The sequence below is a fragment of the Calypte anna genome, chromosome 1, assembly GCF_003957555.1.
Source record: "Calypte anna isolate BGI_N300 chromosome 1, bCalAnn1_v1.p, whole genome shotgun sequence".
In the NCBI taxonomy this organism is placed as follows: domain Eukaryota; kingdom Metazoa; phylum Chordata; class Aves; order Apodiformes; family Trochilidae; genus Calypte; species Calypte anna.
Genome location: NC_044244.1, coordinates 137407917 through 137422316, shown reverse-complemented (window position 1 = coordinate 137422316; position 14400 = coordinate 137407917). Strand labels below are relative to the sequence as shown.

Genomic DNA, 14400 nt, shown 5'->3' with positions numbered 1-14400 from the left:
GTGTGCTCCAGGCCCTTCATGAGCTTTGTTGCCCTTCTCTGGACACGCTCCAGCACTTCTGTGTCCCTCCTATAGTGAGGTGCCTAGAACTGAACACAGGACTCAAGATGCAGCCTCACCAGAGCTGAGTACAGAGGGATGATCACCTCCCTATTCCTGCTGGCCACAGTGTTCCTAACACAAGCCAGGATATGCCATTGGCCACCTGCACACACTGCTCACTCAGTAAGTCGACTGTCAACCAACACCCCCAGGTCCTGTGAGAGACAGCGACAAAAGTTTTACTGAAGTCCAGCCAATATCCACAGCTATTCCTTCATCCACTAGGCGAGTCATCCTGTTGTAGAAGGAGATCAGGTTAGTCAGACAGGACCTACCTTTTATCAACCCACGCTGAGTTGGCCTGATCACCTTGTTGTCTGGTATGTTTAGTTACAGTGAAAATTATATGAAATATTCCTATCATTCATCTGTCTAGAGGGATAGTGATTTACTGCAAAAACATTCATAAGATTTTTTAGTTGAAATGCCTATAATTAAACAGCTGAAGAGTTAATGTAACAACTCCATTATCAGTGAAGAGGACAAAGGGAAATAGTTTAAAACGTGAAGGGAGGAGATTTAGGTTAGACATTAGGAAATAATTCTTACCTCTGAGGGTGGTGAGACCCTGGCACAGGTTGCCCAAGGAAGTTATGGCTGTCCCCTCCCTGGAAGTGTTCAAGGCCAGGCTGGATGGGGCTTGGAGCAACCTGGTCTGGTGGGAGGTGTCCCTGCCCATGCAGGGGGGTTAGAACTACATGAGCTTTAAGATCCCTTCCAACCCATGTCATGATTCTGAGGTTTAGACAAACACTTGTTTGGTGAAGAAGGCTCCCTGTAAAACTGACGTGTTGGGTACAAATAGAAAAATGCCTGCAGGAACCTCTACTCTAAGTGCTTCACAAGGACAGATCTCAGCCTGCTGGAAGCTGCTCTCCATCAGGATTCAGAGTCTTAGTCCCAGACATGCCAGGACACAGCTGCCTGGTCTGCACCAGCTGCTCCGAGTCTTTGCTTCTGTTCAGGAAGCATCACCACTCTCTTTCCCCTACTCCAGCCTTGCTTCCCACCGTATCCCCCTGCCACTCAGGCAAAAAAAAAAGATTAATTTTCAGACCGATTGCCCCAGTGTTTATCCAAGTGGTTATCAAGTCTTGTAGGATTATATTCTACCAAGGCTACTAATTAAAGGCACTCAGTATTGCCAATCTATTTGTATTGCCTCAGATTAATAAAATGCTGCCTAAAATAAGAGTCTCTGTATTTAAAATATAATTTGCCCTACTTCTGCTAGCATTTTTCACTTGAGACAGCAGCCCTTACTTTACCATCAGGCCCATCAAAATGAGTAGAGTCAGATGCAAAGTAAGATGCTTGTAAATTGAAGTGTGACCCCAGTCTTAATCTACTGCAAAACACAGAATCTAATTTCCACAGAATCACCATGAGACAGAGCCAAGTAGTATACAAAGAAGCAACAATTTGATTATGTGGAAGAATTCCATAAAATATCCTGCCTGTTTACTTCAATAACAAAAGCAAAACCAAGTATAGACCCCAAAAATCCCAACCCTATTCCAATACTGATTTTCATTGGCTGTGTGAACATGATATAACGCATAATTAGAAAGTGAAAATAAGTGTGATTTTTCAACACTTTTTTGCCATACTGATGAGGCTCAGTCAGCTGTATACCAGTATTTGCACCTCTACTCTTGTTGAACCCCAAGGGCAATGAACTATTATGAGAATGTGAGTCCTGCATATTGATTACCATATCATGTCATGCATACTGAACAAGGTAACGAAGATGGGGAAGGTGGAAAAGGTTTATGTAAAACCACAGAAACCCTCTTGGCATTCTATAAGCAGGCTGCACTGCAACAACAGAAGTGTTTCATTTGCAAGGAGGCAAATAAGAGATCAGTTAACGTCAAAATTATTCCTAGGGCCACATCTTTGCACTGGGAAACAAATTCACAAAAATGAAAAGAACCTGTGGGAACATGTGATTTGAGACATTTTTGGTGGTACCCAAGTTTCTCTGGGCTGCTCTCTTGTTCCCTCACAATATGCCTCACAGAAATCTAAAATGCCTGGGCTTTCAGTGCCCTGGTTACCTCACAGAGCCAGTTTATTTTGAGGACACTGGATCTCACAGGCATTTAGCTCACTGGCTCCAAGCACTTCCAGGCCTTTTTGTTCCACATAATTTTGGCGAAGAAACTTCTTCTGTACAAGGACACCAGGGCCCTGAGTGGTTTCAGGGTCAAGAGGAGATTATTTTATTTTTAACATCTAAATGTCCCAGTGGAGGATTACATCAAAATAAAATACTGCTGATTTCCTGATCTGTGAAAAATAGAGAGGTTAAGACTTGTGTATGTCACCCGCATTATTCAAGACAAGAAATCTCTTCATCAAAAATTTCACGCTGGGAAAAGACCAGAAAATCTATTTCCCAAGCATTTCTATATAAAAATCGTGCCCACAATTGTCTGAAGTTGAGGAAGAACGCCAGAAACTAGATTCACGTGCAAACAATGAACAAGCTGCCTTTAAGAAAGAAAATTCTAGTTTTCTGAACACACACACACACACACACACACACACACACACACACATTCAATTTAAAATTAAACCTTCATGGGAAAGAAGGGCATAAAATAGGAGCGTATTTTTTAAAACAAGGTTATGTCTATGCTACTAAACAAAACCTCTCCATGAAGTGAGGTAAAACTCCTCTCCATCGTCATCCACCCTGCATAACTGTTGGCACCCTTGCACCCCAGCACAGATTTTTCTTAGCATATCATAGAATCATAGAATTGGCTGGGTTGGAAGGGACCTCAGAGATCATCAAGTCCAACCCTTGAACCACCGCTGCGGTTACCAGACCATGGCACTGAGTGCCACATCCAGTCTCTTTTTAAATATCTCCAGGGATGGAGAATCCACCACTTCCCTGGGCAGCCCATTCCAATGTCTGATCACCCTCTCCGTAAAGAAATTCTTTCTAATATCCAACCTAAACCTCCCCTGGTCTAACCTATGACAATGCCCTCCCTGAAAGACAGAAAACATCAGTGACAACTTCCAGTTGGTAGCACAGATAAGGCTGCAACAGGTTTGGCTTCCTCCTTTCTGCATAGCTGTCTGACTCGCACCGCGGACTTGAACTAACCGACAAATCTGACATAGAGATCAAAGCTCTGTACATCAGCTCTCAGTTCCACACTGCAGCAGTTCCACACTGTACAAGCTGGAATGCAGCCCTCATGTCATTTCAGATGTTTTGTTTTGGGCAGATAAAGAAAATACCATGTTGAGGTCAATGGGAACAATACTTAAGGTCTAGGGGATGCTCAAGGCCAAATGCTGTGCAGTATGGGTGGAGGCAGCTTGCACAATTTACTTCAAGGTCAAGGAAGGTCCCTCATAGAATCATAGAATCCTTGGGGTTGGAAGGGACCTCGAAAGATCATCTAGTCCAACCCCCCCTGCCAGAGCAGGGCCACCTAGAGTACCTCGCATAGGACTGTGTCCAGGCGGGTTTTGAATGTCTCCAGTGAAGGAGACTCCACGACCCCCCTGGGCAGCCTGTTCCAGGGCTCTGTCACCCTTACAGTAAAAAAATTTTTCCGGATATTCAACTTGAACCTCCTATGCTCCAATTTACACCCATTACCCCTTGTCCTATCACTGGTCACTACTGAGAAGAGCCTAACTCCATCTCCCTGACACTCACCCCTTACATATTTGAAAACACTGATGAGGTCACCCCTCAGTCTCCTTTTCTCCAGACTAAAGAGACCCAGCTCCCTCAGCCTTTCCTCATAAGGGAGATGTTCCACTCCCTTAATCATCTTAGTAGCTCTGCGCTGGACTCTTTCAAGTACTTCCCTGTCCTTCTTGAACTGAGGGGCCCAGAACTGGACACAATACTCCAGGTGTGGCCTCACCAATGCAGAATAGAGGGGGAGGAGAACCTCTCTTGACCTACTAACCACACCCTTTCTAATGCACCCCAGGATGCCATTGGCCTTCTTGGCCACAAGGGCACATTGCTGGCTCATGGTCATCTTCTTGTCAACCAGGACCCCCAGGTCTCTTTCACCTACACTGCTCTCCAGCAGGTCAGCCCCCAACCTATACTGGGACATCATGTTGTTCTTCCCCAAATGCAAAACTCTACACTTCCCCTTGTTGAATTTCATCATGTTTCTCCCTGCCCAACTCTCCAGCCTGTCTAAGTCTCTCTGAATGGCAGCGCAGCCTTCTGGTGTGTCAGCCACTCCTCCCAGCTTAGTGTCATCAGCAAACTTGCTGAGGGTACATTCTATACCCTCATCCAAGTCGTTGATGAAGATATTGAACAACACCGGTCCCAGTACCGACCCCTGAGGGACTCCACTAGTCACACACCTCCAACCAGATTCTGCCCCATTGACTACAACTCTCTGACTCCTTCCTTTCAACCAGTTCCTGATCCACCTCACTACCTGATCACCAAACCCATACTTGATCAACTTATCTACAAGGATGCTGTGAGACGGTGTCAAATGCCAACACTAAAGATGCAGAGTTATCTGCCTGCATGCTCCTGGGTGCAGAATCCACACTAACACACACACAAAAAATTCTTCTGGTTCTAGAGTGGGGGACAATTTGAAAGAGTGACCAGCCCATTTCGCATAACCTTGCATGACTACCGAAACACTGTACCCATTTAATCTGTTATATCTGTTATACTATATTACATATTAGGTTTGCCTCAACTCAAAAAAAAACTGGTTTCATAGATGAAGAATACATGTAGCATTTAAGCCTATCTCTTCAGCAGGGTGTTATGTTCACCATAAAAAATAAAGAATATAGTAGGTGGTTAAAATGCTAGAATATGAGTAGTGCTTGAGCAAAATTAGTGTCTATTAGGGGTACTTTAGGCCACCTTTAGGCACTCAGTCAAGTTAAGGTGAAGCTATAGGATCAGAAAACACTGGAGCTGTAAGAAAGAGATGAACTGGGCTTTCTCATCTTTTGTTTGTGGATGAAATGGCCTTAGTGCCAAATAAACAGGAAATCTAAAGTTTACCTGATTTTATTTGTGGTAAAAAAGTAGCAAGCAATCTCATAATTGTACATAGTTTAAAATATTTCTCGTATTAAGATAATAAAAGTCTAACAGCTCAATTACATTCCTCTGGCCATAAACCTTGAATCCATGATTATGCAGAGGTTCTTTTGCAGATGTGCAAGCTATTCAACTGAACTAACTAAAAAAATCCTATCTAGCTGGCAGGATTGGAACTAGTGAAACAGTGGATTAGAAACTTTGAAACAATGTTTGTTCTAGATTTTATGTATTTACCTTTCTTCTTTTACATGCTTTTGATTTTTATTCTGTAAGCACATAATCACATTTGCATCCATTTCCTACCTCTATTGCATGTGAATTTGGCATATCACACTGGCATGCTATCATTCTTCACTACATGATCAGGTTCTTGGGTAAAATTCTTTCTCTTACTGCCAACATACACTGCCTTGGGCAAAATAAATCAAGCTCTCAGTTTTTCATCAGTGAAAGGAGGGCTAAACCAAGGAAGTAATGAATGGTAATAGCTATTACATACGTCTGTGACCAAACTTGTAGTTGCAAGTAACACAGGACTAATGTGGGGGTGGAATAAGGGTGGGAAAAGTCAATGCAAACATCCTTGTTAACCCTCTTTTCTGCACCAGGAAAAAAGCACAACTACATTTTGGACCATGACTGAAAAAACTGCTATATACATTGTGGTTTATGTGCAGTGAACCAAGGTCTTTTTCTTTGACTTCCCACCAAGACAGGAGACTGGCATGAGGATGCTCACACAGTGGTACAGTTACCATGATAACAAGAGGTTGGTGGCACCAGAGAAGGAATCTCCTGAGCACTGTATATTTGTTCTTTGGTCACTGCACACCAGTGTTCCTTTGTAGACAGACCCTGAGAAGTGTTTCTCTGGGGGACAATGTCACATTGCTAGACAAGGGACAATTCACTTCACTCCAAGTCTTCTGTCAGAGATTCTGTCTGTGGTCACAAGTTGGTCTCTTAAGTGCAATTAAGCTACAGGAGAATAACCAAGTGTGGTTCAGTTCTCAGTGCTGAAATGGAAGTACACAAAACCCCTACAGAACATCCTTCTGTACAATAAACCTTTCCAACGTTATCACTGTCCAGCAAACAAAGAAATCTTACACTTTTACTTATCAGGAAAAGCACTTACTAAACCACCCTCTGGACTGAGCCATCACTGAGTGCTCAGTATTGATGTTCACCATTTGCTACAAATGGAAAGACTTGTGAGACCACAGCCTATTATTTGTGGACATAATGTACCCAGAGATTAAAGCATCAGGTCTTAAATTTCTATTAGCTTGTTATTAAAGACTGTGACAGGCTTATTTCCTCCCTAGTTTATCCAGAGAATGAAAAATGGCAAACACAATGGAATCCTATTTTCTGGCCAGCCATTAACTTGATTTACAAATGAATTTGTACAGCGTCTGATCTATGCCAATGTTGTATTACTGTTTCTCTGTGAAATACAAACAATTAACTAATGATTTACCCTTATACAAGCACAGGGGAACGAAGATCATAATCTTTTTTCATGCCTGTTTCCCTTCCAGCATGCTCCAACCTCAAAAAATGAAGACTAATCTGATCACGTGTGCTTCAACAGTGAGTTGATACTTTTTAATTAGAAATACAGAGAACAGCTCTGAGTGAAAATACCCATCACCCAGAAGTTAGGCATGTGTCTGTGCAAGACCTGACAGCAGCTAAAGTCTCTATAAACACTTGGAAAGGTACTTTACATTGGATTGACCTTTACTCTCTTAAAAGCTGAGACAGTGAATTTACAAGCCTTGCAGCTACACACAAAGAAAAAATGTTGGCTTTATCTCCTCTGTATCTCAGGGTTTCACATTTTTTTCCATTGCTACAGAAAACACTGAATTTTATGCCCTTGGGACATACTCCTTCAATAAAAACTGGTACTATTGTAGTATGCCAAACTGAAATGTTTTAACAGCTGAAAGCAGTGAATCCCTAAAATCAATGCTGTATTTATAGTGTGCTCATGATAGCTACATAACAATCTTTTCACCTCCTGGGCAACAGCTAATAGTTATGAAAAAGTGCTGGAATAAGTTAGCTCTTTAAAAATTAAGCATGATATTAAATCCTTCTCTGAGCTAATCAAAGCAACTTTTTATTCCAGAAGGCTTCTCTTAACACACAAACACACAAACAGCTAACAGGAATAATCACTGCTTGCTTCATTGTAATATTCTTGAACAGAAATGTAAGGATAAAACTCTCTGAAATACGAAGTACTGACATCTGAAAACTGCTCTTTCTGAAAGTGAAAACAAGTACTGTAAAACCCTCATTAAATACCAAAATTCAGTGTCAAAACGCTACAGATTTTGTTTCAGAAGTTGTGTTATGCTTGCATGCTTCCATGTATGTGATGACCTGGCTTTAAACAATGGTGATATAATGGCATAATGGCATTACACTATCATACTACTGGTTTGCAGATCATTGAAAAGAGGTACTTTTTTTTTTTTTTAAAGAAATTTTTCATACACTGAATCCTCTTTTCAAGTCCAAAATGTTTCTTTGTTTTGTTATAATACAATTTGCTTCTTTTAGTGGGACTCAGCTTTCATGTTGGCAGCTGTTGCCTGTTTTGAGAATAATCTCCTTGGATGTCACCTTATTTCTCTTCTGACTTTTTTTTTAAGGAAAACTCTTTTTACTGAAGGAAGAGAGGAAGACATCCATGAATGCAAAATATTGTTTGCAATTGAATGCTGTACAGGTAACTTGGAAATAGCGATATGGATGATTTTCTTGATGATGCTGGCTATAAGCTATATGGTAACATTTGGTCCAACAGACTCCTTTCATTATATTTTGCAAAGATTTATTCCAGTTCTCTCAGCCTACCATGGGACATGTTTCAATTAAGTTGCCAAATCTTCATGATGATGGGACAAAAAGCATCGACCTATTCACATGCAAACTGAATTCTTTTTGCTTGTGAGTTATATGTAATTAATATACCTTTACAACAAGGTTTAAAAAAGAAAGGCAAAGTTATTTATCATTCTTCTTGTATACCATCAGAAGCTAGGAGAGAAAATATACATTAAGACCCAAAGGGAAGAAATAGAACATATAAACCTAGACAAAAAAAAGTACAGGACATGTCTAATGAGTTGAGCTGACCATCTGTGTATGGATGCAGTTATGGTCAAACATAGTTGAAAGTAAAATTCCAAATGTACTTAATAACATTTGAAAGGGATAAGCTACAGGAACCAAAGAACCAAATCTACCTGAATTAAATTTCCTAAGACTTCTTTATTTCATTAAATAACCGGAATGACTTTGAGCTTTGCTTCTAAAAGAAGGCCTATGACTACAAACCTGCCTTTACTTAGGGCTTTTAGAAGAAAGATATAATGGCACATAATTGCTTTATCAGTTTTCTCCACATAAGACATAATTTCAGTGCCATCAAGATGAAGTTTCAGAAAATTGAGTTTCTCTATAAATAGATACATGAAGCATATGAAGGAATGATGGAACGATTATTTATTTTCCATCCTACTCTTTCTATTATGTGAAGATAATTTCTTTTTAGTTTAAATAACTGAGCATTCTGCCTTAATGTGTTGTCTTCCTACAAAAAATCATTCCTAAATGAGCTGGAGGACTGGAAACAGCCACAGGAGCAATCTTTCTACTTTATAATCCTTTCATGACTCCTTTAATGAACAATGATGCAATAATTGCTTTTACAAATATTTTTAACTCTTCTAGATAGTACAGAAACACAGCAGGATTAAGGAACCAGAAGTCATAAAAATCTACATCTCTTCTTTTCTTTTTCTCTCAGAGTTTCTTTGCAAGCTGGGTAATTCAAAGTCTGGGAGAGGAGTAAAAGAGGAAGGACCAGGCAGATTTCTGCAGTATAACCCTGACTGTCCCATTGCTTTACAGAGTGGTGAAGATCAGAAAGGTTCAGGGGATGGGATAGAGAAAGGTGATCTGGTTCTTGTACAACACATGGAAGACAGAAGGGAAATAGGTAATTTATAGAATCATATTGTAGAACAAATTGGGTTGGAATCAACCTTAAAGATCATACAGTTTTGACTCCACTGCCATGGGCAGGGACACCTCCCACTAGACCAGGTTGCTCAAAGCCCCATCCAACCTGGTGTTGAACACTTACATAGACAACACATCCACAATCTCCATGGGCAACTTGTTCCAGTGCCTCTCCACCCTCTTGCTCAAAAGAATTTTTTCCTAATGTCTAACCTAAATCTACCCTGTTTCAGTTTAATATCCTTTCCTTTAAACAGTCTCTCCCCAGCTTTCTTGTAGGCTCCCTTCAGGCAATGAAAGGCTGCTATAAGGTCTCCCCAGAGCCTTCTCCAGGCTGAAAAAGCCCAGCTCCCTCATCCTGTTTTCATAGGAGTGGTACTCCAACCCTTTGATCATGCTTGTGTCTCTCCTCTGGACTGGCTCCAACAACTCCATTATCTTCCTTGTGTTGGGAGCCCCCAAACTGGACACAGTACTCCAGGTGAGATCTCACAAAAGTACAGGGGGAGAATCACCTCCCTTGACCTGCTGGTCATACTTATTTTGATGAAGCCCAGGATATGTTGGCTTTCTGGACTGCAAGTGCACATTACCGTTCATGTTCAGTATTGAACAGAGGGCCCCAAGCCCCTCTCCATCATTTACCAAGTCTTGGTTAACATGGGAGGTCCCAGATGACTGGAGGCTTGCCAATGTGACACCCATCTACAAGAAGGGCCAGAAGGAGGATCGAGGGAACTATAGGCCTGTCAGCCTGACCTCTGTAGTGAAATGAGGCAGCCAGGTGCTACTAATTGCCAGGGAGTGAGCATGAGCTTGTGTCCAGCCCACCTGTGCCTAATTAGGGTGGGCCCCCACTGCGCATGAGCAGGACCAGGGGGCCAATAAAAGGTAAGACCTAAGACCCAGGCTCAGCTCACACTGGAACTCACAATCTCGGCATGCTTGGCTTTAAGTGCTGCTTTCAGCACTGCGCCACCTTTATTGCTCCACTAGAGCTCATCGCCAGCAGGGTGAGGCTTGAGTGGCGCAGCTGGCTTAAGCACGTAACGACACAGCCCGAGCAATGCTGAGGGCTGCGGGTTTGAAACTCCTCAAAGCCTCGCCCTGACGGCAATGAGCTCTTGGGGAAAGCTCTTGGCTTGGGGAAAAGTGGACCTAGTCAAAAGCTGTCTGAATATGAGCCAGCAGTGTGCCCAAGTAGCCAAGAAGGCAGACAGCATCCTGGCCTGTATCAGGAACAGTGTGACCAGCAGGAGAAGGGAAGTGATGGTGCCTGTGAACTCGGCACTGGTGACACTGTGCCTCAAGCACTGTGTTCAGTTCTGGGCCCCTCACCGTAAGAAAGACATTGAGCTGGTGGAGTGAGTCCTGAGAAGGGCAGCCAAGCTGGTGAAGGGTCTGGACAGCAAGTCCTGTGAGAAGAAGCTGAGTGAATTGAGAATGTTTAGTTTGGAGGAGGCTGAGAGGAGACCTTATTGCTTTCTACAACTACCTAAAAGGAGGTTGTAGGGAGGTGGGTGTTGGTCTCTTCTCAAGTAAATAATGACAGGACTAGAGGAAGATGCCTGAAGTTCCACCAGGGGAGATTTATACAAGATACTAGGAAGAATCTGTGTACTTCAAGAGAAGCTAGGAGTTGGAATGCACTGCCCATGGAGGTGGTGGAATCACCAGGACATGGCGCTGTTAAAGTGAGACCAGAGGAGGGTTACAAATATGATCAGAGGGCTGGAGCATCTACAGGAGTTTCATAAACATGAAATAGGGTGACCACTGGCCCTGTGCCTACTTCAACTCACAATCTGTTGCACTGAGCAAGAATTGCATGGTCAGATGTGTATTACTGTTTCCCATGTCCTAGCTACACGGCATAAAGAGCTTCTGAGCTTTCCTCAGGTAGAGATCGTGATAAAAGAATACTTCGGAAAACTGATCTGAAAACATATCCTGGAAAAATGTTCTGAGATTCTTCTTGTCCTTGGGCAGGATTTCTATGTGCAAGTGAGTGATAATGCAGACTGAAGAAATTCCTTTTAAAAGTTTTACTAATTCTCATTTGGCTGGTTCATATGAGTTCTCTGAACCTCTCAGTGGAGTATTTTAATCAAATTGTGCCTTTCTTGCTACAGTGATCACAATGCTAATCTCTATAATTCCACATTTGGGAGCCCACTTTTCAAAGCATAAACAACTGACACTGACTTCATAAAGAACGTTTTCCCAGAGGGAACACCATGGTAGAGGCATAGAGAAGCATCATAAGCCAAAAAGTGAAAAATATGTAATTGCACTAGAAGAAATTAACCATTATCAGTTTCGTTCCCTTGTTCTGTATAATGGGCATGAATAAAACATATCAAAAAATTTTGTGAGGGACAAAACTTTGCCTCTTTCTACTTAGAGGTATCAGACACATCATCTTTAAAAGAAAACTTGAAGAAGAAACTGAATTTCAGCATCTGCAGGAATGGAAAGAACAGGTTTCACAAGACCAACATGAGTGAAAATACGGACTCAGAGGGGAAAGAAGTATGATACAATATTTGTGTTTCTCTCTGTCTTAAAATCTGATGTCCTGACTAGTTCTGTAACAGCTTCTGAAACCACAGATTTTCTTCTGCTCTGTTTTAAGCATTATTTTCCTTGGTGCCTCTGAAATGCTCTCACTAGCCAGAGGTAACATTTCCTTGGGATTTGTTCAACTTTCCTCACCTGTCGGGCTGGGCTGACCTCAGCTCCTCTGAGCACGTTGCACAAGGGCAGCAGCAAAGCCTATCTGCAGAAACAAACTCAACCACACAGATAAAGCCATTCTGGGAAAAAAGCCCCCCAACATATCTTTAAAGAAAATAACTTGAGCAATTCCTAAGGATCTTCCAGCTTGATAAAAGGCAAGAGCTCTGAGATATTAGTACAGTCATGTTGTAATACTATTTAATGGCATTTGCTGTTGTCATTATTCATACAGGGATGCTATTGACTTATAATTCCTTGAAAAGACAATCTTTTATAAAACCCGCATTACTGAAATCCTTCTGCCTTTTACCATTACACAGATTGCAGCTGACTTCATAGGATCTATTAATGCTGACAGAATGCTACTTGACTAAATTTAGAGAAGGAGAAAAGCAGACCTATAATTACTGCCCCTGCAAAGAGAAAACGCAGGCACTGTGCCAAGTCTTGCATTAACTATCCCAAATCTATTAAGATATTTCTTCCACATCAATTCATTTACATTGCAGTATTAAGAATGGCATAACTTCTGCATTGATGTCAGGGGTGCAATACCATTAATGCTACAATGTTCTAACATAGTAACTTTAATGCATGCTGCAAAAATACGAAATGCATATTTTAGAAAATTTACTAACCAGCTGAAGCTGGGATAACACACTTATTATATTCAAAATTCTCCCACATTTCTTGTAATTTATTACACAGAAAGACTTTAATCTGTTAGGCAAGAATATTGCAAGATAAAGATTTTTTGGCCCACATCAGAGAGTAACAAACATTACAATGGATATATTAATGTCTCAACTTTTTTTTTTTATCAGCCTACCTACTTTTGTAGTTTTATGTAACAACTACTGTACTTTTATTTGCCTATTGCTCATCTCTTCCTACAGTTTGAAACATGACATACTTCTGCATTTCATAATCTATTATGTTAATTTCAGAATAGTTACAGGACCAGAGACTGAAGGAAAAACAGTCTGTATTTCAGTGACTGTGTCATGATAAGAGTCTTTTGAAATTTATTTATATGTCAAATGCAATTTATAAAATGAAAGATTTCAGGATTATGGTACTGGAAGTATATATGCCACAGAAAGCTGAGGACTGATGAGCTTTCTGAACAAGCAGGAAATGAAGGAAGGGGGGATACTTGGGAGTGATGGTGTTTGTCGCCCCAAATAACCATAACATGTGATGGAGATGTGCAGTCCTGGAGGTGGCTGAACACCTGACTGCTGACTGGAAGCAGTGAATTAACTCCTTGTTTTGCTTTGCTCACATGCATGTGGCTTTTGCTTTATCTATTAAACACTTATCTCAACACACAAGTTTTTTCAATTTTACCTTTCTGAATGAGTGAGCAGCTGGCTTGTGTGTAGTTGCTGCCTAGGGTTAAACTACAACATATGGACAGCTGATTTATCAATCAGCCTGGACTTACACCCAGTCTACCTACAGTCTTCATGTCTAAATACAAAATGGCTACAGATTGCACAGAATATTTCTGTGAAACTTTGTTCCCTCAGTGTGTTTGCCACAACTCGTTGAGACCCATCAGGCAAATCAGTGAGATCTATTAGTAGCTTTAAAATAACTGATTTTTCTTTTAACTGAATTACCACAAGTCTACATGTAGAGCATGCTACAGAAGCTTCATCCACATAAGTTTTTTTATGTCGCCAGTGATGTCTGTGGTTAGGAATGACAGTGAAGGCTAAAAGAAAGAAGAGACCAAGTTTAAGGAAGCTGTATGTTTTGCATATTAGCATTTGCACTGCTACTTTCCTCAAGGTGATGGTAAAGGATACTAGTGCTCAGGGACCAAATACGGTCTGCAGTTTCACTTTAATGGTTTACAATCAAGAGAATTTTTTGAGATTTTATTGTCCCACTCAGCAGTCAACATGGAAAAGATTTCCCATTTGGGCTTCAAGTGTTCTGGAAGTTTAATAAATCATATGAAAGGCATGACCTTAATTTCTTATGACTAATCAAAATTAAACTGCATCCACTTTAATTTTGTGTAAGAGCATCTAGTCAGGGATTTATTGCTTTTTTTTTTTTTCTTTCCCATTTAACACCTTCAGTTAATTCATCTGAACACTTCAGACAATTGCTTTCTAGAGAACACCTTTACCCTGATTCTTTTCTCATTATTCATTTATTCATCATTAAGCCACTTCAGTATTGTTCCAAGAGGATTCAAACTTCACAAAATCATAACCCCTGGCAGGGTATTTTGGAACATTCATTTTGGATTATCTGCAGTGCCCCTTAAACAAGTCAGAGGTTCTTTGGCATAGTAGCAGTTGTAGTAGTAGTGGTGGTAGCTGTATTTAAGGAAACTTTTACATGTGGCCTAGAACTAGAAGAAGAAGCTGATCCCTGGAATAATTCTACGAATTGCAGTAGAACTGCATTACAAACAAGTT

The 14400-nt window shown here is 41.0% G+C and overlaps 1 protein-coding gene across 1 annotated transcript in view; it reads right to left on the bottom strand.

Annotated features, from left to right (window-relative positions):
- The window catches only part of LOC103532353 (pinopsin), a 90291-nt gene that overhangs the window by 50669 nt on the left and 25222 nt on the right, over nucleotides 1-14400 (bottom strand). The window lies entirely within an intron of this gene.